General features: G+C 40.7%; 1 protein-coding gene across 15 annotated transcripts in view; it reads right to left on the minus strand.

Moving 5' to 3' along the window:
- Window positions 1-22,677, minus strand: part of MEF2C (myocyte enhancer factor 2C) — a 261,095-nt gene extending 238,418 nt beyond the window's left edge. For 4 of the 15 annotated variants that reach the window (XM_066602985.1, XM_066602974.1, XM_066602983.1 and 1 more), the window contains exon 1: window positions 22,498-22,673. The gene's annotated coding sequence lies outside the window, so the exon portion shown is untranslated. Of the gene's footprint in view, window positions 1-22,497 lie in introns of all 15 variants that reach the window. The other 11 variants (XM_066602975.1, XM_066602984.1, XM_066602973.1 and 8 more) reach the window with 6 other exon arrangements.
- Window positions 22,678-26,233: the final 3,556 nt, after the last annotated feature.

Below are 26,233 nucleotides of genomic sequence, written 5' to 3' on the forward strand. Positions count from 1 at the left end.
TATTATTAACAGACCCAGTAGACAAAAAAAATAATGTATCTTAATGGCAAATGAATGTGATGGGGTTGAAATGTACATAAATTTATAGAGGCCTCTTGTATCTTGTCTTTATTGCCGTCTCCAAAGCTGGTTCTACCAAATGGCCCTCTGGTGGTCTAGGTTTGCTGCAAGTATAGGCATGACAATTTTTGAAAGTTATACCGTAGTAACTTCTTCAGTGTGGAATCACTAATACTCCTGCATATTAATACCTATTATTGTCATTATCCTGTTATTTTCCCTTACAAATCAAGAACAGCTCTATGCAAAATCCATTCTATTAGTTGATGTACTTTAAAAGCAAGCTAAGTAGTGCCAGCACCATTATAATACTGGCTGTGGACAAGGGTAAAAGGTTTACCGATGGCAGCAATAGACAAGAACAAATGCTCTTGAGAAAAGATTTAAGATAGCAAAGATTAAATACAAAACTTTACAGAAAACTATGTTAGAAGAAATGCCTGGGAACGAATCAGGAAGTCAAGAGAAATGCTTGGGAACGGGTCAGAAAAGGTCATGGCAGTGTCCTCATGTATAGATCTTGCCCGGAAGACAGGCATGGGAAACGTTACATGAGAGTAAAGAAAATGAAGCTCACCAATTTTATTCATTCGAAACCAGACATATCACAGTATAAATGAAATGTGATAATGTACCTCTCACAAAGTCTAAAGTCACTGATCATATGTTAATATACTTTAAGTCTTAGTCAAAGTGATTTTCAACAGTATCTTTCAACTCCTGGGGCATTACAGTGCTGAGGGGGTAGATCAAGTTTATGTATATTATTGATACTGATACATTTTCCCATGCACAGTAATGCAGACATTTGGCTTTTTCTTGTAATGATAATGAATTTGTCTACAATCTGAGTTATGAATCATTGTTGCTCATTGTACACTCATTTTCCCCCAAATTTAAGCCCTTAGAAGGAGTTGTCGAAATCGACTGAAACTTTGTGTGTGATTGTAACATTGATATAAGTAAGTGATTACAATATCAGGCCTTAGTCAGACGGGCGTTTTTAGCCGCGATTTGCGCATGCGCATGCGTTCGGCGATTTTATAAAACCATTGCTTTGCAATGGTATCGGACACATGAGCGCTTTTTATGCGCTCGTCCGATAAATTATAGAACAGAAATCGCAGATCGCACCTATCTGCGATCTGCGATTCCTGTTCTCTTCTCTATATGCGCTCAATGGGGCCGGCGGCAGCAGCGCCGACCCCATTGAGAACATATAGAAGACAAATCATTCTTCTCTGCCACAGCTGTAACAGCTGTGACAGAGAAGAACGATGTTTGCCCATTGAATTCAATGGAGCCGGCAATACAGCCGCTCCATTGAAAGCAATGGGCTGCCGGCGTGCGCGGGGTGAATTGTCGGGAAGGGCTTAAATATATAAGTCCTTCCCTGCAATTCATCCTAAAATGTGTTAAAATAAAAAAAAAATTGTATACTCACCTTTCCGCTGCAGACGGAGTCCAGCCGCGGCCGCTGTCAGTTCTCCTGAACTGCTTCTCGGCACTATTCAGCCGGCGGGGCTTTAAAATCCCCGCCTGCTGAATGATCTGCCTCTGATTGGTCACAGCCGTGATCAATCAGAGGCAGGTTTCACTCACACACCCATTCATGAATTCATGAATGGGTGAGTGACTGCTGCCTCTCAGCACTGAGCCAATCAGGGGCAGGTCTGACTCACATCCATTCATGAATTCATGAATGGGTGTGAGTGAGACATGCCTCTGATTGGCTCAGAGCTGAGCCAATCAGGGGGCAGGTCTGACTCACACCCCTTCACACCCACTGCAGGACGGCCGCGCGGAGCTCCGGCTGCCGGGAGAAGGTGAGTATATATATATTTTTTATTTTAACACATTTTAGGATGAATTGCAGGGAAGGGCTTATATATTTAAGCCCTTCCCGACAATTCATCCCGGGCTCGCCCGCAGCGCATTGCTTTAAATGGAGCCGGCTCTATTGCCGGCTCCATTGAATGCAATGCGCTGGAGAGCTCCGGCCCGTTTCTAATGAAACGCGGCTAGGAGCAGATTTTCGGGCGATTTTCGGGCGACTTACACGCAGCGGTCACGCGATTTGCGGATGCGCATCCGTCATGCGATCCGCAAATCGCGCGAAAAAACGCCCGTCTGACTAAGGCCTCAGAGCAAAAGGATACTTTATTGCTGAAAACTCAAAATTTGAAGGGATGCTTTAGTACCCTGTTGGGCCACCTTTAGCTTGGATGCACGATGTGATACGGGTAGGCATGGAAGCATACAGGTTCCATATGGTATCCATGGCATATGGGTCCACATTTGCTGCAACTGAGCATCTAGAGCATGCAAATTTGTAAGCTGTCGAAGTTGGCATCCCCAATGGTCCCATATATATTCTATTGGAGATAAATCTGGTGACCAGGCAGGCCACAGAAGTGTGGCAATGTTATGCAGACATTCCTGTGACCCCCTTGTGTGTTCGGCCGAGCATTATCCTGCTGGAAAATGCCTCTTGGAAGCAGCCACGAGAGGAACACATGTGGCTCCAGGATGTCCTGAACACATCACTGAGCTGTCATTGCTCCTCGTACTACTACTAGGGGTGACCGACTGTCGTATGCGATGGCACCTGATACCATCACACCAGCAGTGGGGCAGTGTGCCGCTTCACAGCAAAGGCAGGATTGAGGTGTGTTCACCTCTAGGTCTCCAGACACGAACACAGCCATTGTCAGTGCCCAAACTAAACTTGGATTCACTGGATGGCAGCCAATGAGACAATTGGAACTGCTCATGCTTATCAGATGATCCTTTCTACTGTTGTTCTGTTGAGGGGGTCCTGAGTCCTGTCATCTTGTGTGCATGCCCTCACACATCCACTGGGCCCAATATCTAATAATAGTCTGGTCAAAATGGCCCAGGTGGAAGACAATTTATTGATACAACCTTCCAGCTTTTCACATTCCATCTCAAACTCTGTTAACTGGGCTAGATCTCTTCAATTGTCTCTTCAATTTAACAGGGTTAAATCTTTTCTAGTGGTCAACAAGCTCTACTCAGGTGGAAAAAGTGGTCCACTATACACAAGTAGCCTCTGAGGACCTTTTTATAGGCCAAGGGTGGAACCACCTCAAGTGACAAAAACGTTCATCTAATCACGCCACAACTCTAATCATTTGCATATCTGCCTAAGATGTAACTGCATGCCAGGTTTTGCAGCAAAATGACAGCTTCTTCTTGGTGATTTTTATTACAAAGAGTGTACAAGTTTTGCACTCTCTTGTACTGGGTTGCAATTTGGTTTCTACATTGTACACCTAGCTACAGATCACAAGTAATTATCAGTTTTTGTAAATCACTTTTCTTGCAACCAAACCCCACCTTGGATAGGAAATATTGAGTAAATGGCAATTGAAAATGATCTATCATACTGTACTGTATGTCTTAAAGAGGTTATCTGAGACTAAAACATTGGTAGTCTTCCATAGGATAGATCATCATTGGTTGATCAATAGTTCTCTAACCCATGAGAAACCTGCTGATCATCAGAATGAAGGGGCTACAAATCTTACTGAAACACCCTGGCTCTTTCTGTGTTTATCTAAGCACAGAGTCTTGTCCATATGTGTAGAGTTACGGTTTCCATGGAGATTGACTGGAAAAATACACCAAAATTGCCATGTGTGCCAAAATTTGCACCAAATTTTGTCTCAACAGAACAGAGCATGTTCACTGGACTGACTGTGATTGGTGTGTGCCCTGATATAAAAAGTTTTTGCCACATAGTTACTCGAGCAGGTGATAGACAGAGGAAGGAGAGTCTACTGACTGTGAGAAAGGGGTGCGTAGTGCTGTAAAAAAAGAAGCCAGAGAGGGAGAGAGAGCAGCACTTAGGTGACCAGAGGACTGAGAGAGCTGGGAATGGCAGTACTTGGGTTTGGAGAGGAACAGGATTGCCCAACATCAGTAGGGAGGCATAAAAGAAGTGGAAAGTAGTGCTCCTGACCCCTGCAGGATCATTTGGGTTTGTAGAAGTGGAAACGTCCTCACTTCAAACAATAAGTGAAGCCAAACTCATTAAAGTCACTAAGTTTGCACATCACCAGGGTTAAGCAATAGTTTGTCAGCAGGCTTGCTGCAGAGAACAGAGCTACACTGAAGAAATCAGACTGCCATAATCTTTCACTTATTTAACCCCCACTCACAGATTGAGTTTGCTTTGCAAGGGGGAGATTGGAATGACGCCTCAGGTAGCATGTGAGCCTGAGATAAAAGGGACATTATGAGTGGATTCTGTAAACTGTATTTCTATGAGACTATATTGCCACCAGTAGAGTGTTAACTATTGCTTAGAAGGTTTTAATATGCATTAGTTGATAGCACATTGTGAATCAAAGGTTACAGCTTTCATATTGCTGATCAACGAGGATCCCAAGAATTAGACCACTGCCAATCGAACATTAATAGCCTATCCTTAGAATAATCTATCTATGTTTTTGTCGAAAAAATTAAGGAAATCTTTTTAGTTACAAATATGAAGCTGGATAACTACTGGAGTATATATGCAAGGATCAGCATTCTTCTTCAAGGTCATCTTTATGTAGGGTTTAAGGTCTATGCTTTTGTAGCTATAGTCCAGGATTTCCAACTCAATTATGCTGTATATTGAATAACTGAGTCTTAGATTGTTACTCTATATGTTTCCAAAATAGACTCAGATCCAGACATCAGGTGATGGTGCTTGGTGTATTTTATTGTGTAAATTTAGCAACAGTCAGACCTTAGCGAACAGATTCCTCACCCACATCCAAATGTCTCTATTCAATCTGATCATTCCTAGAATGCCCCATCTTAGAGGGAGATAAAACTTTCCGGGTGACGATTTCCCTTTAACAGCTGCTGGAGATCAAAATAGAAAAGAATGTGACCACGTTTGTAGTATTCACAATATTATCCCAATACTATTAAGAACAAATGGTTTGAAATTGTAGTGGGTAGATAAAGGATAGCTTGGGATTTTCTTGCATTTGCAAAAAGAAATAAAAAAATTTTCAGAATGGATAGCAAAATTGTGTAAGTGGAACTTAATTTGATGTATTGAAATATATGGACATTGAATTGAATATGTTTTTCTGATAGCAAATCCCATTGTACTACACTCTAAAAACGTTATGCATTATTTGACCAGTGTAGCGAATAAGCAAAACTTTATCTGGGATAATTGGGAAATAGGGACATATGCTAGACTGATGTGCACACGTGTAGACAGAAAAAGACTAATCTATCACTGTTAAAACATTTCTTTCATTTTTTCTCTTCTCTCTCCAAAAAAAACACATGTGCAATATGTTTAATAGCAAACAACTCAGCATGGATCCTTACAAGGTAACGGAAACAGATCAGAACCATCCACTAAAAACAGAAGTAGCAGTGAATACTAATCTCTATTATAGTCACTTAACAGCTTGTCTTAGCTTATTGGTTGGGGAACCAGAGTTTGGACCCTCACACATTAAGGGCCTATCCTGAGGATAGACCCTCAATTATATACAGTGGATAACCCATTAACCACACAATAAACATTTATCACCTACCAATGAGAAAGGTGCTAAATGTTAGCTTGTTTGGGGTCCCACCAATGGATCCCCAACGATCACTAGTTTGGAGGTTACGATTCTTCCATAGCACTTCCAAAAGACACAATTACATTGACATCACATTATGCTGTGTTCTCAATTCACCTAACTATCCCAAGGGAATCCACATTATTCTTTACAACAGTCATGTATGGAATAATGCAAAACAATGTTTGGTTGTCTGAGTGCACGGTAGCATTGGATTTTCTTGAAAGGTTATCATAATGTGCCCAACTTGGTAAATTAAGTTGAATGAAGCTTGGCTAAACCCACTATTATTCCAATGCCAGGTGTTAGTTTAGCCACAACTGGGGTGGTAGTACTCAGGAGAGGCAAATAGGACTGTGCCTTAGCAAAGTGTACAAATATCCATGAACCTTGAGGGTGCTCTGGACCAGGCAGTGCCTCAATTGTGGAACATGCAGAGGGCACAGACGTTAGCAATATTAGCAATGTAGGTAGATTCTCTTTCTTAGCTTGACAGGTTCCTGAATTCAAGATCCTTGAAGTCAATCATTTGAAAGCATGCAACTCGGACTTATCATAAATGTTATTCCATCATAAATGATGAAAGTCATAAGTGGAGAACTTAGTGGACTCTAAGTCGTATGTAAATTTGTTCTGGAATTACTTAAAAAACACTTTCAAGTATAAATCATATAAGTACATAAAGAGAGGAGTTTTTTTATTTTTTATTCTATCTTTATTATTCTACAACTTTGTTTATCCCTAGTTCTAGCAAACCGAGTTTGCCTTTTTTGCACAAGTCATCACAATATCTTGATATGATATGTCAGTTTTTTAAATTTCATTTAGGTTAAACCATCCATAATGTATTATGACAGGGGTTTTCCAAGATGTAGCATGTCTTGAGATAGACCATCAATGTGCAACAATATAACAATGTGTAGTAATGTTCAATATCAATAAGCAGATAGAATCGCCAACACTCATGAATGGGGTTTAACAACAGTGGTGCCAGACATAGCTGAATGTTCGAAAGGTGCTTCGCTTTTTGTTTACTGGTTAGGGTACCAGGGGTTAGACTTTCCCCACTCACACATTGATGGCCTATCCTCATGATAGACCATCAATTATATGCGGAGGTAAACCCTTTAAAGAGGTTTTTGCCACAATCAATATTTATTGCCTATCATGAAAAAAGGTGCTAAATGTTAGACTGTTTGGAGCACCACCAATGGAATTCCAACAAGCACTAATATAGAGATTACAATTGTCCCATAGTTCCTCCAAAGTACACTAAAATAGGCTTACATGACATAAGCCTGTTTTCTCAGTCCACCTAAGTATTCCCAGGGGGATCCGTGTTATTCTTTACAACAGTCATGTACAGGACAATTCAAAACAGTGTTTGGTTGTCTGATTGTATGGTAGCATTGGATATTCTTGAAATGTCATTACAATGTGCCTAGCTCGTAAAAGCTGTTGTCTATCCCTACACATTATATGAAACTTGGCTAAAGCCGATAATTAGTCAAGAGGTGCGAAAGGTGTCTAGCAGTGCTTTGTTCCCCTCCCCCTACTGAAATAAGCATGCATATTCTGCCAAGTGTGCATCTATATAAGGGAGTCAGATGAAATGAATGTCGATTGAACAAATATATAATGTGTAGTCTAGATACCTGCCAGGTTCAGCTTCTCTATCGGACATGCATGTTATAAATGTAACAAAATGAAAAACATCACCAAAAGTGCATTTAAAGAATACAATGAAAAATTCTCAAAACTCACTGAAAAAAATAGAATGTACGTTTGTGTGTGTGATTTCAGGAATCTCCTTCACTTGGTGTGAAAAATTTTGAGCAATTTTGAAAATTTTTGAAAAATGTTGCATATTCTATATCTGCAGCATAACTATTTATGCTGAAGATATTTGCTGCAGAATTCAACCCTTGAAATAGAAGGGTGCAGATATGGTCTCTGCGATTTTCTTGCGTATCTACTTTGGACTTTCTGCTGCAGAAAGCCTGCAGCAAATACACTACATGTGAAGGTGGCCTTAGGCGGTCGTAAGGACTGGAGTGTGGAAATACTTCTCCATAGGAATGCATGTTCAAAATGAAAAAAAAATTAAATGTTTGAAAAAACATGAAAAAAAACCCAAATAAAACAGGCTATGTGAAGGAGGATTTATGTTATTATATACTTTGCTTTCTATTGCTTTCCCACCTAACGTACAGTAAAGTTCATTATGTCGGTTTAAAGCTGAACTCTTCTAAGCATTTATGACAACTGTAGGGAAAAAGTAATGAGCTGTGGGTTTTTTTCATTTATCATTATTTTACATATTTCTGTAGTTATCTTTTAACTATACATAAAAAAGCCTAATGTGATAATGTATTTGTACCAATTTTGCACAGCTGGTACCTCTAGGTTATTAGCTTTGTCTAAAGGCAAGGACAGATGGCAGAGTTGTCAATTGTTTTTGCAGCTGAGTTATGCTGTGTTGGAGACCCACATGAACACGCTGAGTCATTCCAATAACTGGCTTTTCTTAGTGATTTCAATGTCGTTCTTAGATCTGAATTTTTATAAAAAAAATGCCTGTGGATTTATTTTTATTCAGTTCCAGCAGTGAGAAAACTGATGTAAAAAATATATCAATCTATTAGTCCAGACAGGTTAATATTGGCGCATAGGCAACCATTTGACATGTACTGTATGAGTATTCTGGTAGCAGCTTAGCAGGTTTCCATCAGCATCTCTTTTATTTGTAAAAATTAAAAGAACACATTTTTATGCTATTCTACCCTTCCGCTAAAAAAAAGTAAAAAATTGAGAAAAACCATGGCAATTAAAAATGCGCAAAATTGTCACATGATAACACAGACTGTTGTGAAGATTTGCTTTGTGTTTCTTTACAGACACCAGTAACAAATATGTGCAGAATGCAAAGCTGTTCTATGTAAATAGTGGCAGAAAGACACTTAAAATTCACAATGGACCAGAAATTTCAAACACAGTATACCATTTTTTAAGTGGAACTAATGGCGCAGACTATCTACTTGATTTATTAAGGGCTTATTCACAGGAGCGTATATCGGCCGCCGTTTTCACGGTCGGCCGATACACGCTACCATCTGAGCTGTCTTCCCCTTTCCCTCCCCCTTGCTGGCTCTCTGCCTTTCTCCTCACCTCTGGCTATTTGCAATGGGAGGGGGCCGGATGGGGGCGGAGCTAAGCCCCGCCCCATCCCATTGCGGGCTGCAGACAAGGGGAAGGGGTGGGAGCTTAGCTTGGCTCCTCCCCCTCCCATTGCAAACAGCCAGAGGGGAGGAGAGAGGCAGAGAGCTGGTGAGGTGGAGGGAAGGAGGAAGACAGGTCAGATGGTAGCGTATATCGGCCAGCGTGAAAACTGCGGTCGATATATGCTCCTGTGAATAAGCCCTCAAAGTCCTTTTGACTTTCGCACTAAGAAATCACATAAAAATTACATGATAAAAGCGCGCAAGAAAATCGGGAGCGGCAGCAATCTTTTTGCAAGAAAAAGCAGCGCTGATGCTCAAAATTGCAGGAAAAAAAGAAACGATATTGCCACTATTTTCTCGCGACAAAATCACAATTACCCGTGTAGAAATAGCCTCAGGGTGGTTTCACATGGGCAATAAAATCGCACGATGCGAGAGTAAGAGAAAACGCAGAATTATGAAACCAATTATTTTCAATGATTTAATTCCCATTTGCAATGTTTTCACTCATGAGATGTGGAGTGGGAAAAAAAAACGCAGTATGTTCTATCTTTCTGCATTTTGCTTTCTTTTAATTACCCATGTAATAAAAATGGAGCCTCCTCTTTATCAAATCGCAAGGCACAAACTTGCGATTTCTGTGCGATGTGATGCGTTTTTATCATTAGAAAGTCCTATTAGCTTTCGCGATAAAGTATCACAGCAAAATCGTAAGTATCACAGCAAAAGAAAACATGAGCAAATTGTCAGTGGCAGCGATGTATTTGTGAGAAAAAGCAGCACTGACTCTCAAAAATCGCCGGAAAAAAGTTGTGATTGTGCGGCAATTTTCTCGCTGCGATATTGCGAACGCCCATGTGAAACTAGCCTAATTCTGTCGGCAATTCTGTATGAAAATCTGCAATGAGACTCGTGGATTGTAGTGCGGAATTCACAGCGGTGGATGAAGGTGCAGATTTGGGTATGTAATATTGGCGTCCTCAGGGCCAAAGAGAATTAGGGTACATCCACATGGGCTGTACTTCCAGCAGTGGAACATTAGTGGTAAATCCATAACATATGTTGCATGAACTGCTTCAGATTTTGCTGCAGATTCGCCATGGACACCACGCCACTTATATGAAGGGTTGTAATTGGTGCACATGTCAATTTCTGCTGCAGATTCTTTCCACAGCATGTCGATGAGGTTTCTTCAAACAGTTGCATCTGTAGTCCTCCAGTAGGCTCATGTAAACTCTGAGGCCATTTTCACCCAGCCAAGAAAATCGCATCAGATATGTGTGCCGTGAAATGAACAAATTCCTCATGAATATGAACCCCATTCTTTTGAATGGGGTCAACACATCGTGCCCGGAATTAAAATCGCAGCATGTCCTATCATTGAGCATGCCCTTGTATTGCCCATTGTTTTCAATGGGGCTTGCCCAGCATCACATGGCACGTATGGTGCACATGAGTGCGATGCGAGGTTTACCTGTTGAAAACAATGGGAAACACTATGCAATCCTCCACTGCGGCCAAAAGCCCCAAATTGATGCAAGGCGGTTTTAACACAAAAATGTCTTGTACCCGCGGGGACATCGCACTTCAGCAAGCGTGATATTGGGCCGAGTTTCACAGCCCGATATTGCTCTCGCCCGTATGAAAATAGTCTTCGTCACAAAACAACGCTGAAAGCAGCACACCTTCTCCAAAGTAAATGCAAGCAATTTAGCAAAGGGTATGTGTGATGTTATATAAACTTCTGGCAAAACAAGCTACAAAAAAGTACAAACATAAGATACTAAAAATAACACAAAATTGATACCTATGAGTCACTGAGTACAAAGTATTCAATGGCAATCTACATTTTGTACTGCTTTCAGCCAGAGACAGTGCACTCTTATCCATGGGTTTGTCTGGTATTGCAGCTCAGCACCATTCAGTTGAATGAAGCTACAGTAAGCTGCAATACCAGGCTCAAGCCATACACAAGAATGGAGCTGTTTCTGGAACAAAAAGCCACTTTTTAAACATATGACATAACTCCTTTAAGTAGAAGAGTCAAATAAAGACCCAGAAGGTTTAATTGCTTCAATCTCAGATTTTACTATAGCTGATTACAAATAAAAGCACTTGAATTTGTCATCATAACTTTCAGCAATTCTAAAGATGAAATAGGAACAGAGGAGCATCAAGTGTCCAGCCAACAACCAATGCCCGTTATGCCAAGCATGCAAGTATCCAGACAGGACAAAACCTGCCAAATATATATAGTTGAAAGCAGTAAATGTAGTGCAGAGGGATAAAGTATCCAAAGCCAATACGATGTAAAAATACAAATCAATACAAAGATCAAATAACTACAGCAGAAAGAAATATTCCATCCCAGAATGAAGAATTCACATTCAGTTCTGCTGCTAACCCTGCCTCATGGCGATATACCCATCAGGATGTGATGTAGAGAATGCCCCAATGCACTTTTCGCTAAACAAATGCTTCACTCGGCAGTCTATCTTATGCATTGGGGTTGGATACTCTTCCCCTCTGCTGTATATTTAATGCTTTTAAAGATATATATATATTTGGCAGTTTTTGTCCTGTCTGGATACTTGCACTGCTTCCGATGTGCTGCATATACAGGGTGTAGTCAAAAAGACTGATTCAACGCTATATCTCAGTACTGGTGTCTTAGTAAAATAACAACGTGTACTTGAATAGGAAGGCATAGATGCGCTACACGATGGAATGGCGCACGGGTGTCTAGAGGCGCCGGAGCATGGATTTCAATTTTGTTCTGCGACCCTGTAGGAGATAGAGAGTAAAACCTAATTGCAAAGTGGCAGAGTAGCATGTGAGAAGGAGAAATACGCTTTCCACGTCTCTCTTAGTATAGTTGATACTGTGTCTTTCAAAGTGCTGTCAGACCGCTGATATGACTGAAGTAAGGAAATGTAAGTTCTGGTAGTACAACCTATGAGAATGTGTACTTGAAGTGGCCTCCCTCTGCTTTGATAGGGGCAAATCATCCAGGAAGTCATCCACCATCGTCTCCAGTAGATTCAGGGACTCACCTGTTGGGCCTCCTTTGAATATGCTTTCTTATAGTCCGTACTACAGAACTTACTTTTCCTTACTTCAGTCATAGCAGTGGAACTTAGAGAGATGCGGTAAGTGGATTTCTGCTTCTCACATGCTACTCTTCAACTTTTCAATTGGGTTTTACTCTCTATTCCTTACAGGGGCCAATGGCATGCAACCAATGTAGGTAGACCTACATTGGGGTACGTGGGAGAGGGGGGTTAGGGACGAATGGCCCTGTCCCCTGTCTCATCACTGATTTACCTCCCCCTTATCCTAATGACAGGCCACGAGCAGCACACATCTCTTAGTAACTTACATTCCTGCTGCTGGGATGCTTCTGCTCTCTTAGGCCTCCCTCACACAGGGCGTTTGCAGAAACGCAGCGTTTTTCAACGCTGCGTTACTGCAGATTCCGCCCCGTTTCAGCAGCGCTGGCATACTTTATGCCAGCGTTTTGGCTGCGTTTTCAGCCGAACTGAATGCTGAAAAGAAAAAAAAAAAAAGTAATACTCACCTAGCCGCTGCAGTCCGGGTCGCGGCCGCTGGTCTCTGCCGCTGATCCGGGCTTCTTCGGCACTCCCAAGTCTATTGCCGGAGGCCAGGTTTGAGAACCCCACCTCCCGCAATAGAGTGCTGTGATTGGTTGTCGGTGCTTGCTCGATGCCCAATCACAGCCCTTCATTGACTGTCTCAGCCAATCAGAGCTTGCCGGCGCTGATTGGCTGAGACAGTCAATGAAGGGCTGTGATTGGGCATCGAGCATGAGGACAACCAATCACAGCACTCTATTGCCGGAGGCGGGGTTCTCAAACCTGGCCTCCGGCAATAGACTTGTGAATGCAGGGCAAGCCCGAATCAGCGGCAGAGACCAGCGGCCGCGACCCGGACTGCAGCGGCTAGGTGAGTATTACTTTCTTTTTTTCTACCTAGCCTAGCTGGGACTGATTTTCGGGGTAGGGCTTCTATTGCAAGCCCTCACCGCGAAAATCGGCGAGCGGTTAACGCTGCCAAAAACGCGGCACCAAGTGTTGCCACTTTTTCAGCAGTGCTAAAACCGCTGCCCATTCATTTCAATGGGCGACGCAGGGCTGAAAACGCCCCAAAATATAACATGCATCGCTGTCAAAGCGCAGCGTTGGGAGGCGCTGCTTTTTCAGCCCTGTGTGAGCAGCCCCATTGAAATGAATGGGAGTCTTGTACAGCGTTTAGCGCTGGGCTGAAAAGGCAACGCTAAACGCTGTATAAAACGCCCTGTGTGAGGGAGGCCTAAGTGCAGGCTGCTCCTCTTTACACACTAAGAACAGGAGCCTGCACTGAGAGCAGAAGCATTCCAGCCACAGAATGTAAGTTAGGACCTAAGGCAAAAACAGAGATAGATGCCTACACTATGGAGGGACCACAGGGGACACCTGCACTATAGACACGGGGGCCACATGGTAGGCACTTGCACAATGGGAAGCCACAGGAGAGAGACTTGCACAGTTGGGCACTACAGGGGGATGCCTGCATTATAGGGGGCTACAGGGAGGGCTACCAACACTTTGGGGTTGAAACACCTGGACTATGGGGGATCACAGGGGGACACCTGCATTATGGGTGTGGGGGGGGGGGGGTACAGCGTAGGACTCTTGCACTATGGAGGGGTAGTGAGGTTTCATTGGAATATCAGCATGATGGGGAGAAAAGGAACAGACAAGTCATAGCCAAAGGAAGGCTTCATGACAGTCCGGACTTAGATAAAGGACAAAAATGAAAAGGGACGTTACCAATCAGAGTAGATGTCACCTGTGATCACTATCACCGTGTAGAGCTGCTTTCTGACTGTTATATGGTGACTACATTATTTGAAGATATACTAGAGCTGAGCTGTTGTATACAAGCACACCATGTTATAGATATGCTGCCCCTAATATAGCTTTTTTATGGGGGGGGGGGGGGCTAGTTCTGGGTTTTGTTATGGAGCCCCATGACTCCTGCAGGGGCCACAACACCAAATTGCAATCCATGTTCTGGAGTCCCTAGGGGCCTGTGTGCCATACCATTGTATAGCCCATCCATGTCTCCTATTTAAATACTCTATTGGTAATATAGGACACCAATACTGAGACATGGCGCTGGATCCGTCTTTTTAACTACACCCTGTATATTTGTAATATGTATTCATAAAATGGTTTGCTATATTTCTATATATTTCGTGGCTAGTTATTGCTTCAAAGTTTTTTTTTCTGTTGTTCTATTGAAGGTTTTGAGTCTGTATATATATTCAATTAGGGTTTGGGTGTGACTTCTAACTCTGCACCCCCTATAGCTGCACTCTTGTGCCTATAAGAAATAATGACCATGATGAGAAATGAAAAATGTTTGTGTATCATCCCTGTTATTGTGCAGGAACATTTCTTACTTACATCCCTATTCTACATAATACCCTATGAGTCATTTCTATACATACGCGCCTTCACTTTGAAAGTTTTGAAAACATCATCCAACAATTTAGCTCATTTTATACTATTTGTGTATTTTATGTATTTGAAACAAAATGTGTTTTTCTTATTCATGTCTCACACACAAGATATCAATGCACCGCACATTTTTTTAAGGCAACAGTTGTTACTCCGCCATAAGACGCAGAACAGCCTAGTCCAAGCAGCTGCCAAGGATCTGCTGAAGCTGTCGCCCCACTCAAATACCTAAACAATTGCTGAGAATGTCCCATTAATACAAACAGTATCAAGCTTCTTTGAAAACCAGATATCATCATCGGAACGATCTATCAGTGACTCTACTAGCAAAAACTGGGTCATGTAATCTCTACAAGCCGAATCACTTTGAAATCTCTTGTTCTCTATATTATCACATTTTCCTAATCCCAGGATTTCATTTTTTTAAAGCAGTTTCTCCTACAGTTAAACATTAATTTACTCTATTAGAGCTTATAAAACATAACATTTTTTATTGGAATCATCTGAAAAGAAGTCTTCCATATCTAGATATTACTGTTACATACTTATTACGGTGCCCCTGCGGTTCTTTTGTACATGGGTGGGAAAGTCCTGCTATTGTGTAGGCAGACAATAAGGATCAGCACAGTAGAAGCAGCTTCTTCTCACCGGCACCAGACACATTAGATGAATGTTCTAGGGAAGGGAATCGAAAGAGCACCAGGGGGCACAATAGCAAGTATATAACAGCGATATCTAAAATGTAGATACAGCGGATTTAGTAAAAATACTTCTAATGGAACAATTATGCTTTGTGCGATCTGGGGTAACGGGTAACTTGTGTAAGATACTCTGTACTATGCATATCATTACATGCTTACACTACTTTAAGGCCGGTTACTTTAAGGTCCGCTTCAAACATTTTTGTTTGGTGTTTGATGGAAAACACTTACAATGGCCTCCCACTTTCCCCAATTGTAAGAATTTTGGAGGCTAAAAACGCACATATAGTCTTTGGTGCAATTTTTGTATGCAGTTTTTTTTTGAGCCAAAGCTAAGAATGGATTCAAAAGGAATGTGAAATATAAAGGAAGGATTTTTACTTTTTCTTGCTTGATCACATATGGCTTTGGCTGCATCATAAACTACGACTCAAATTGTATCAAAAACTGCATGTGAGACTCCAGCCTTAGGGCTTACTCACACTGCGTATTACGCATGCAACAACTGCACACGCAATAACTAGCGAATAAAACCCATTGAATTCAATCGATTTGGTCAAATGTTTGTTTTTTAGGTGTGCATTTCGTTTGGGCAAAAAAACCACAACATGGCCTATTTTGGTGCATATTACGCACCAATTAGCTCATATTAAACTTAATTGGCCATTGCAATCAAAGGGATCATGTACACAAGGCACGTATGCGCAAAAAATACTGTAAAATACGCACAGAAACACATAACAATGCTACGACCATCATGCAAATGCGCACTAAAATATGCTTACACTCATGTTTTTTAGAAAAATTAGAAGTTTGTGTGATTTTCCTGCCATGTTTTACTGTTTTTTAAGGCAAAAAAACATGTCAAGATGTTAGCCGTAGGGCAATAGAGAAATATTAAACATGCTACAAAGATTGTGGGTTTTTAATACTGTTATTTAATGTTTTTTTTTCTCTCTGGCACAAATATTGAACAAAACCCTGCTCAAGTGGAGATCTTTTTAGGTTGCTGTCTGGGTGCCATTTTTGGCAATCTAGACATAAAACTTTGATGGAACCCAGGAACAGATGTGAAACAAAGTGCATAACAGATTTATCTTGTTGGAAGCCATTTAGCTCCATATTTACAGCATATTGAAGGAGATGTGATGCGGCCTTATTCAAGCAGGCGTACTAGGCCCACTTTGTTTTACAGTCCATATTCCAGATCTGGATCTTCTACTGAAGCAAACTTGGGATAGATAAAGATTTATGTTGCTTTCAGTGTGATTCAGCAGAACCACAGGAGGCTTGGGCCTAACATGCAGACTATGGACAGCTTGGCTTGTTTTATATGGGCAGACTAAAGCATAGGTGATAAAAGTCTGATTGGTTGGAGTTTCACTGCTGAGACCCCCACAGATTCACTGAACAGGGGTCCTTTCTTTCTCCCTCCTCCTCATTGTAGGCTCGCTGCATCCCCTGTAGTAATGAGAGGATTGAATGGAGTGGCAGTCAGACATGCATGGTGGCACTCCAGAAAAAAAATATATACAGTACAGCAGGATACTGGTGCCAAAAAGACAAAAACATCCAAAGGATGTATCTTTATTTACTCACTATCGCGCAGAAAAAGCGACGTTTCGACTAACACCTGTAGTCTTTGTCAAGCAGTCTCCAGTCATCTTCAATGGGAATCAAAGTCTTATTGAGATAATCAAACTCTTGTACTCTGCCGAGCTCATTGAAATGAATGGATTGGCATCACGCATGCATGATTACTACTTTATCCACTCTCCATGTCCCTGCGGGTTGATGATGCAAGCCCGTAGTGAACAGAAGACGGGGATATGGACTTCCATTCTTGGGATCGGTGGGAGTCATAGTTTGTTTCACCGCGTTCACTATGCAGTAAAAATGACATGAAAACTAATTTCTGTGGATCTGTATGATCACAACTTTTTTTTTTTATAATAAAACCCTATTTTTGGAAAAAAAAAACGTTTTTTGCATTGCTGCATTCAAAGATCTAACTTTTTCCCATGGATGCAGCTGTGTAAAGGCTTATTTTTGCATGACAAGCTATAGTTTTTATTGGCACCATTTTGGGGTACATATGACTTTTTGATCACTTTGTGTTTTTTTGAAGGTGAAATTAACAAAAAAAGCATTTTAGCTCTCTTATTTTGCTTTTTTTTATAGCATTTGCATTGTGGGATGAAAAGCGTATCCAATTTATTGTACAGGTCGCTGCAAATGTGACGATATCAAACGTGAGTTTTTTTTATTCTTTCCTTTAAACTAACTGGTGAAAATGTCAGAAAAATAGGGCTTTTTTTAAAATGATTTTTTATGTGGATTTTTATCACAGATTTCTTTCTCTGTAGGGGATTTGAACCTGAAATCTTATGATCGCTCAGATAATACACTATTTTTATCCCTATTCATTTACATTGAAAGCCACGGCAGATCCAAAGGCCATTGACTGGCATTTGGTTGCCATGGTAACCCATCAGCCTTCTGGAATTGCATAGTGGAGAACTGATGACATCCCAGAGGGAGCTCCTGCTTAACTCTGTACATGATGTGATCAACATTGATTGTGGCACGTAAGGTTTACAGCAGGGATCAATGTCCTCTCTCTTTCCCTCCGATACAACGGGAATTTGGTCAGTCTCTGTTGGCTGCCAGTCCCAGCCGGCTTCCACTGCAGATGGCACAGGCTCAGTTTTTGAGCCCACACCATCCCTATGCCGCACTTTCCCTGCCATAACATACATTTATATCATGGGTTGAGAAGGGGTTAATATAAGATAACTTGTTGCAGCAAGTTATCAGTATTGTGCTACAGTTTGCTACATGAGTATCATGCACATCGAGAAAAGTCTTTGAAAAGACCACTTCCACTTGCAATGTATTTGCTCTTTGCATTGAAGGAAAGGGTTAAAAATAGTCTGCAGCTCTGTCCTTTAAAGGAAATAGACTACTACTAGATTCTACACTACTACTCTACTACTTCCACTAATAATTCTAATGTAAGAGATGAATACACCATGTAAAACGGATTTATGTTCTTGGCACAACAGATGTGTTTGGTTTATTTCTTTTAATATTGCACAGCGCTATAATATATACAATAATGTCATATAGTATTTCCGTTGTGTTTTAGACTTTATTGACCTATTTCCAGCTTTATTTACCAATTTAAAAGTTTATTTGTTTTAAACGCATGACCCCAGTTGAGAACCTAGATGGCATTCAACCTTTCAGCAATGAGAAGACCTTGGCTTCAAGGCATCACAAGCATGTTCAACACTGGGATTATGTGTAAATCAGTCTAGCACAATGTCATGGCCTTAGTGCCCATAATCTACTATTACGACTTGCATACTCTACTGTTTGATTGCCTAGTATAGAAATGGCAACAACATGACGGAAATGAATCACAACACTCCATACAATATTACCCATTTGTCATCATCCATAAAGCAATAAATACAATACGGTGTCCAGTCAAAAGGAAACGTAAGGAAGGATACTTTGAAAATATAGTACAGATGTAGCAATCATTAACATGACGAGGGCTTCAGGATAATTCAGTCTACAGCAGTGTAGTACCGTACATTGCAGTTAAGTTAGAATGTGTTACATGTCAGGTTAACATTTGCTATAGCTTTATTAACTGAAGCAGTTAATAACTTAATCTACAAGACTATTACACCAAATCTTTTAACCCCCATTATAAAATACGGCGGAACTATCCTAAACCTCCACCTGTTTCAGAAAACACCCCCTCACCTAGCCCAACATTGATGTGATAGATTTTCAGTTCCACCATATACAGATATAGCAAAGTTTAGCTTGACACTAAATGCATTAAATAAATCATGGCACAGAATACTTTCTTGTCTTTTTAATGGCTTTTGTTGTATTAAGATACAATACGTTCTCAGCGTTGGGTTAAACCTTGCTACATCTGTGCTATGCATACTGGACAGATTTTTTGAAAAGACCACCCCCCCCCTATCGAAGATCACTTTTCAGTATAGTTTTCGGGTGGTCAACTCAAAGAGGTTTCAATGATTATGAGCGTAAGTATAATTCTTTTAAAGAAGTCTTCAAAAAAAAACATGATTTTTTTTCATTGTATGAGAGGCACGTAGACGGCATTTGCTTGTGACAGGTGGCTTTTTGGTTCCTTAATTCCATGAAACCACAAATTTAACAGTTGCTTTGTATTGAATGGCCACTAAACAGATAGGATTTCCAGATCAATGACTAAAAAAAAGTTTTTAGAAAAGCAGACTAAACATGGTATTTCTTAAATATTGGTAATTATGTATATAGAGAATATGTAGACTGATAAGACGTCATGTACAGAGAGCCATAGACACTGTGTGTGCTGCTGGATCATTCCTATGTATGGTATAGCATTAGGGCTTGTTCACATCTGCATTAGGGCTTTCCATCTCTCGGATCCATTTTTGGAGCAGAAAAACAGAATGAAAACAGAATTCATTTCAATTGTATCTTAAAAAAAGAATTCTTTGAGTTTGTTGTGTCCCATTATGTTTTGCAGACAGCCCTATTAGCTGCATTAAAAAAACAGGGAAACATAGTGAAATGGAAGCAAACTTAGAGCATTAGTTTTTTTTTTGTGAAAACCCATTGAAATTAATAGGCAAAAACAAATGGAAAAATTCTCTTTAAATTCTGATTCTGTGCTCTAAAAACGGAACAGAGAGATGGAAAGCCGTAATGCAGATGTGAATGCTCACTTCCAGAAATACTCTCCCCTAAACATCAGAGGCATATAGGGGTACAGTAGGACCCCACTGAGAGGTTGTATAGAGCAGTGTTACAACATGTCTTTATTAGGCACACGACCAGGTTGGAGCCTGCGGGAGTCTGCAGGGGAATCTACCTCTGACCGTAGCTGGCAACCCTGCATACTGATTTCTCTTGCATTGCAGATGACCACGGAACCGTTAGTTATGCGCAGTACAGTTTTGTTTTTTTTTAATCTTTGTTTTTACCGTGCCAACATTAGACGATGACGCGAGTACCCGCGACATATCTGTAATGTCATTTGCAGATGGTCCGCGGGTCGGACAGCTTCCATTGACTTTAATGGAAGCTGTCTGTGTAGAGGCCGCACTAAAATAGTACACGCTGCGATTTTATTTCCGCCTGTGGAAATCGCAAACGCTGTTCGCTCATGTGAGCAGACATGCAAATGTTCTATTCTTTCAATGAATGCAGAAAAACACAGATTGTACACTTGGGTGACGATCGCATATTCCGCAATTCAAATCCAGACCTGATATTGTTCAACGTAAACACCAATAATAATAAGCTCGTACTTACACAAGTATGCGCAAATAAACTCTGAACGATATCCCGCTTGCAAGCATACAATTTTCCCTACGATGCATTTTACGAGAAAACGCATTGCATCTCCCCAGGTTGAAAATTGTATGTTGTTTCAATGGAAAAAAAATATTGCATCACATTTGAGTACAATGTGATTTATTTTTTGCTCCTAAAGAAAAAAATAATGGGTGATATAACCAAAAAATAGGACCTGCTGCAATTTTTTTTTATATCCCAGCATCACCGCAAGAGAAAAATTTCCCATTGTAAGTAATGAGTTATTACAACATGCAAGTTCTGTCTGCCTCGCAATCTCCCAGAACCCGTCCGTTTTTCTCGCCCCGGTAACTACAGCCTGCTAGTGTTATAGAAAGTACATGATGTTACTTAAAATGCTCCAGTTCCAACAGAAAAATTGAAGAGGTCCTAGCATTTATAGTATCTGTACACGTTTTACTTAACTACTACCCCTTCCCCAAAAATAGTATAACCTGCAAAAAATACACTAGCTATAATGCTTTTAGCCTGTTGAATGCCCACATTAATACACATCCATACAAATATAGGGGAGCTGACTTTGTGTGATTCAGCAGAGCTACCTTTATCATTCGCCACAATTCAGTATTGAAATATGTTTTAGGTGACTTTTATGGTGTACAGGTAAACCTCCCGCATTATCTTCAGTCATCACACTGTGCAAACCATCAAGCCATAAAAGGTTAAACTACAAATTGTGCTCTGCTACTTCAATACTGAAATCCGGAATAGCATACCATAGATCTGACGAAAAACCTCATTAACTAATGAAGGGCACATGTATTCTCAATGAGACCTCTCATAACTACATACAAAATATCCTTAAGGGACCTTTCACACGGGGCGGAATAGGATTTTCATGCGGAATTGAATATGGCTTAAAACCAGCCTGCAATTCAGCATTAAAATCCGCAGTGGATTTCACTACGGTCTGCGGTGTCAATCCGTCCCATGTGAAAGGTCCCTGCAGGGTCACAGAGTATATACATTGAAAACGATATACATCTTCAAAGGCTCCTTCGCATGGGCATATTTCCGAACGCAATATGCGAAAAATAGAACCCGTTGATTTCAATGGATTTGCTCACAAACACACATTTTGCGCGCACAATTACGTCACGCAGCATGCTTTATGTTCCTGTGCATTTGCGCAGGAAAAGAACACATCTGGCACTGATTAAAGAATTTGGCCATTTCAATGGCTGGGAGCATCGGTGCATATTTTTTTTGCGTAATTGGACATGCTTGCACGCGTGAAAAGTACAGTAAAAAACACAGTTGTACGCACAAATATGCAACTTTCATTACTCAAAAACACGCAGAAATACGATTACGCTTGTGTGTAGGGTCCCTAAGGTTTAATCTACATTTCTTCTAGTTGATCTCAGTGAGTATGTCGTTACTGTCCGAGGCTGAGCAGCTTCTTGTGAACTATTTTTGTTGATGAATGGTTGCAAAGTTGTTTGTTTTTTCTGTTAATTGAGAAGTAATGGATTTCATTAAATCCAGATTGCAAAAATCAAGCTGAAAAGTAAGAAGAATTCACTTCTGGAACAGACAAAAAGCTGTTTGTGGTGCACAATATTTTTATGTTTATATAAATAATGGTAATGTCCATTAAAATGGAATAAAAGGAACGACAAGGGGAAAAAAAGATATCTCACTAGAAAATAATATTACCAGCACAGTGCAAATATGTGCAAAAAGAAAAAAAAAAGCCATCTCTTCAAGTTTCCATGAGATTCATTAATACAAGCAGAGATATGAAGCAGAGCTAAGATTGTGAATTGGAACAATCTATCTGCTAGCATGTTGTGTTTTCCATACTACTGTGAGTGCTCACAGTATGCCAAAAGTGTTTTAATGGCTAATTCAGGTCTGCTACATACATATAGTCATACATTTAAACAATTTTCAGAGAAGTATGCTCCACGAGCGCCGCAACCAGGACCAATTATTACCAAAGTTATTTTTATCATAATTGCAAAATTAAAAAACTTACCAGTGCCCTGCTTCTCCAGGAAGTTGCGCCCTACAGCACCTGCTGAGGGGTCTCGTTGACCAAACTCTGACAGGTAAAAAAATTCCTGTATAATAAAGCCAGACCAGCTGGCTTTGAAGAGAAACCCCCAGTACGGGTTCTGTTGCCTCACTCTGTATCTTACATGAGGACAGTAGCTTTTTCCCCTCTAGCTGTTGACCTGTAAGAAGCGAGATTCCCTTGCACAAGTGTCTGGCAGGCCCACCACCACCTGCTCCTGTCAATCCAGTATAAATTTAGCTGTTAAAGGTATCACTGACAACCAGACCTTTGTCAGCGCTGGCGTAAGAACACAAGATTACTGCCTCACAAACATATGCCACAGCTAACATGGAAAATTGGGATATCTATCTATCTATCTATCTATCTATCTATCTATCTATCTATCTATCTATCTATCTATCTATCTCATATCTATCTATCTATCTATCTCATATCTGTCTATCTCATATCTATCTATCTATCTCATATCTATCTATCTATATCTATCTATCTCATATCTATCTATATATCTATCTATCTCATATCTATCTATCAATCTATCTAATATCTATCTATCTATCTATCTATCTATCTATCTCATATCTATCCATCCATCTATCTATGTATCTCATATCTATCTATCTCATAGCTATCTATCTATCTCCTATCTATCTATCTCCTATCTATCTGTCTCATATCTATCTGTCTCATATCTATCTATCTATCTCATATCTATTTATTCATCTATCTATCTCATATCTATCTATCTATCTATCTATCTATCTATCTATCTATCTATCTATCTATCTATCTATCTATTATCAATCTGTCTCTGTATCTCAATTAGATCAGTCTATTTATATGTATCAACCTATATAAAAGGAGCTTTTGGGGCAAAAGCTATTGATCGCCTATCCTCAAGATACGTCATTAATAGTTAACCACTAGGGACCCGACGCTCGGGATCCTCGGTGATGGGTTGATTGCCTGGTCATACGGGATGACAGCATATGAGATGGCAGTTGAAGTGTTCTAGCTGGCTTCTCTCCCATTGAAATCAATGAGAGTTGAAGCCGGCTATTTGACTTCCTGTACTTCTGCTTCCGACACTGGGGACAGCCGCTGAGGTGTTATATCCGCTTCCATTCTCAATGGGAGTGAAGCCAGCTAGGGCACTTCCGCTGCCATTACATATGATGCACATCTGTCCGCTGCACTAACAGAGGGTCGGACAATCATCTCAATGCGGGGGATCATGAGGATAGCTCATCCACAGTTTTTGCCCTAAAAAAAAACAAAAAAACTTTAAATTTATTTTAAAAACTTCTCTGATTTTGACAACTTTTACACACTTGAAGATAGTAATATATTTCTAGGGCTGAAGACTTCCATCCAGTTCAACCTGTTATTCTACAGTGTTGATCCAGAGGAAGGAAGAAACCACATGAGGGTGACACAGTAGAATGCAGTAGAGTCTGTGAATTGGGCTTTAGGTGCCAGTCCTGCAGGGCAGAGTTGAGAGTTCACTTATGCAAATACCAATAATAATTCAGGTTAGCAGAGTCTAGCATGTGACCATTTCTAGGTAATCCACAGTACTGATACCACCACTACCAAGTTTAGCTAGATGCCTTGCATGCTAAAAACTGTTTTCACTGTGTGTTCCATTCCCCTAACCCAGTAGAGAATGCCAGGCCTCTGTCAATCTCTCTGTGCTGGAGACCAGTTCACCAGCATCAGTACAGAAATCTTCTGACCTCTTCATGAGACAAGTCTAAGGAGAGGATCATGAGCTGAGACTTCCCCTGATTGCAAGGACAAAGAGTTTGTGGCCATCTACTGTAGTTAGCACTGTGCCTGTTTGACTTCTGTCGGCTTCACTCTGATGTTTTCTGTGATGGGGAAGTTATAGACCCGTTGATTTCAATAGAAGCATTTCAACTTTGCTTGTAGAATGATACTAAAAGGAAAGCTTTTTCTTGATAGTGATTTGTGGCTATATCGTTTTAATAACTAGAGATGAGCGAACGTGCTCGTTTAGGACAATTACTCGATCGAGCATTGCTTTTTTCGAGTAACTGCCTACTCGGGCGAAAAGATTCGGGGGGCCCCGGGGGTGGGGGTGGGGGGGGGGGGGGTAGAGCGGGGGATAGCAGGGGGAGCTCTCTCTCTCCCCCCCCCACTCCCCACCACAACCCCCCGCTCACCCCCGGCGCCCCCCGAATCTTTTTGCCCGATTAGGCAGTTACTCGAAAAAAGCGATGCTCGATCGAGTAATTGCTCTAAACCAGCACGTTCGCTCATCTCTATTAATAACCCCTACAAACATTTTCTACCATGTATGAATGTCAAATGATGGTTAATAATCGAATTTCACTGAAAAACCATGAGATAAGTTTAGTTTTGGAAAGAGTCCCTATCCTTAGTCGTCTGCATACTGCTGTGAGTGTAAGTTGTGCCCAAGTAGCTTGGGCACCACTGGGACTGGACAGCACAAGGACACAATCCGTGTGCTGTCTAATTCATACCAACACAGTACATAGACATGCCCATGCATGTCAATGTGCTGTATCTATGTAATTATTACATTATTTCTTGCCTGTGAAACAGATGGGAATAGGACATGCTATGACTTTTTTCATGCGGATCATTGGTCCCTGTGAAAAAAAGTTAATGCGCACAGTCTCCTAAACCTATAATGGAGCCATGTGCTGTCCATGGATTAACACAGACAGCACATGGCCCCAAATACAGTAGTGTGCACCTAGCCTTATCCTGAGCATTATCTCATTAAAACATACCCACACTTTCAGATGACTTTTCAGAGTAAGTTGCTTTGTGTGTACATGAGGAATAACAGTATTTCTGGCCATTATATGACTTGTATCCTGCATTTTTCACCACTTTCTTCGCTCTGCAGTCTGTATATCTGATTTCTCTCTAAGCTGTTGTAAGGAGTCTAGATGCTATGATGTCTCCTATACCTTGTGCATAGAAAAGTGGAGTTATATTCTTATCCCTCTGTAGCACACATACTCATAATATCATCATGCAGGAACATTACACAGAAAGACCGAGCAGTGTAGATAAAATTTCATTGTTGTATCTTACTCATCAGTTAGCTGCAAGCATGTCTTGTGAGTGTACCTCCCTCCATCTACTCTGCTCTTTATAGATGTCTACCACATGGGCAGCATGAGTCATCACCCTCCTCTATTCCGTCTCTAGTAAAATTGACAGCAAGATGGATTTTACATGACAACAGGCAGTGGACAGAAAATTAGATGGAAGGGAAATCCTTTGTGACCTTTTTTTAAAAAATTATTTTTCAGCACAAAAAAACATCATTTTAAGTGCATAAACTGATTTGTACATTTGGTAGTTATTACAATAGCTATCATATTAACACAAGTTGAATGCAGTGGCTATTCAATAGTTTTCATTCCTATCAAAAAATCATATCAAATTTAATCTAGCTGTAAAATCGTATAACTGCCCTAAATCTATTTGAAATAAGATCTTATGTTCATATCTATCTTGTCTGCTTATTTTCTCCAGGGCCAGACACAGATATCTCATTCAATGCTAAATTTAACCCCTTTGTTGTGTAGTTTTTCGTGTTCAGTCGAAAGAGTGTAAAATAAACTCAGAAAGAAGTTTTTAATCACGGTTCCCAAATTACATCTGGTCTAGTGTTGAGAGGTTGTACGTAGGA

Source organism: Eleutherodactylus coqui, chromosome 5, assembly GCF_035609145.1.
Source record: "Eleutherodactylus coqui strain aEleCoq1 chromosome 5, aEleCoq1.hap1, whole genome shotgun sequence".
In the NCBI taxonomy this organism is placed as follows: Eukaryota; Metazoa; Chordata; class Amphibia; order Anura; family Eleutherodactylidae; genus Eleutherodactylus; species Eleutherodactylus coqui.